The following is a 1,968-nucleotide window of genomic DNA, read 5'->3' as shown; positions in this document are numbered from 1 at the left end:
AATTGCTAGGAAAATAAGTAAGAGTGATAGGGGAGGAACACCTTCCCCAGAATTTAAAACATATGTTAAGATTTTATAATTAAAAGAGCGTGAAGCCTGCTCTTGAAAAGAAAGATGAATGGAAAAAAAAAGTTGCAAAATAGATCTAAATTCATATGACCAAGTTGGAATAAAAATCGGTAGAGAACAGATCTGTAATGAGGTTGGGAAACTGCATTTACAAGTAAATTTATATGCCTCCTTTATATCTTTACCAAAATTAAATTACAGATACATCAAATATTTAAATCTAGAAACCAAAGCCAAAACTTACCTCAATAAAATAAGACAATGTTGATAGGTAGTAGGGAATACCTTTTCAAGTATGATTCAAAAACACAGCAGCATAAGGATGGTGGTTGCCAGGGGCTGAGTGAGGAGAGAATGAAGAGTTAGTGTTTAAAGTGTAGAGTTTCAATTTTGTAAGATGAAAAAGTTCTGGAGATGGAGGGTGGTGATGGTTGCACAACAATGTGAACATACTTAATGCCACAAAACTGCACACTTAAGAATGGTCAAAATGGTCAGTTTTATATATGTGTATATTTTACCATATACAAAAATACAGTAACATCAAACAACATGTGAAAAATAAATTATAGGTAATTAAAAAAATAATAGCAACCACCCATCACCATAAGCAAAGTCAGAAGACAAATAACAATCTGGGAACATTATATTCCATTTATATGACAGAAAAATATAAATTTTCTTCACCTGTAATGGGCGTCTGTAAATCAGAATACTCAACAAACCAATAGAAAAATAGGGAAGGATTTTAACCTTTCACAGAAAAGAAAATTAAAATTGCTCCTACACATATGCATAGGTAGTAAAGTAAAATCATAATGCCATTTCCCCCTCATCAGATTGTCAAACATAGAGATGGCTGATGGCACGCTCTGTCAGCAAGTGTGCAGGAACATAGGCATTGTATGATGCTGGTGAGAGCATAATTGGACAATAACCATTAATATTTAGAAAGCATGCATCCTTTGTACCAACAATTGCACTGATAGAAATATAGTGTATGAATACACCCACACTTGTGCAAATGGAAAATGTGTGGGATCATTCATTGTAGCTTTGCAGTGTAACCGAATGCAAGTTCCTGTGCTTGACACACAGTGAGGTCAAACAAACCAAAATATCGGAGTTTGGAGCAGAGTAATTTTATTGCAGAACCATGCAAGGAGAGAGGTGGCTCGTGCCCTCAAAACCCTGAACTCCTCAAATGGTTTCAGCAAAGCACTTTTAAAGGCAAGGTGAGGGAGTTGTGTGGTTAGTTGTTGCAAACTTCTTGGTGTAGGAATTCTTTATTCTTGCAGATGTCCACATAGGTCAGGTCACAATGTTCCTGTAAACCTCCAATAAAACAAATGTTATTCTCTGTTCTGCAAATTTTTCTCCCTATATGAATGAACTCTTAAAGGTCAGAACCCTGAGAATGGGCTATCCTGTATATTTCAGCCTATAGGCAACTTTCTTTTACAAAAGATGCAGAGCCAGCATGACTAAGCACAGGCACTAGAACAGATCTAATATGGAGTCAGATTTGTTCTTCCCTATTAATTATAGTAGTAGCAAAAGGTTGGGGAAAAATAGTTAAATGAAGAGTGTGCAGCTGCTAAAAGGAATGAGCCAGCACTGTATAAACCAATGTGAAATGAACTCCAAGATTTATTACTGAGAGGGAAGACTGAGGTGCAGAACAGAGTGTACTTGCCTCCTACCATTCATTTGAAAGAGTACATAGAGATGAATGTATTTGGTAAGCACTGACTGTTTCTGGAAATACATATAAGAAATTAATGACAGTAAATGCACAGGGAAGGAAACTGGGAACACAGGAAAAGGGTGGGTGGGTTACACACTTTGCTTTTGTATTAGTTTCCTGTGGTGCCATAACAAATTTCCATGAACTTTGTG

The sequence above is a fragment of the Balaenoptera ricei genome, chromosome 2 (assembly GCF_028023285.1).
Source record: "Balaenoptera ricei isolate mBalRic1 chromosome 2, mBalRic1.hap2, whole genome shotgun sequence".
In the NCBI taxonomy this organism is placed as follows: Eukaryota; Metazoa; Chordata; class Mammalia; order Artiodactyla; family Balaenopteridae; genus Balaenoptera; species Balaenoptera ricei.
This window is presented reverse-complemented; position numbering follows the sequence as displayed.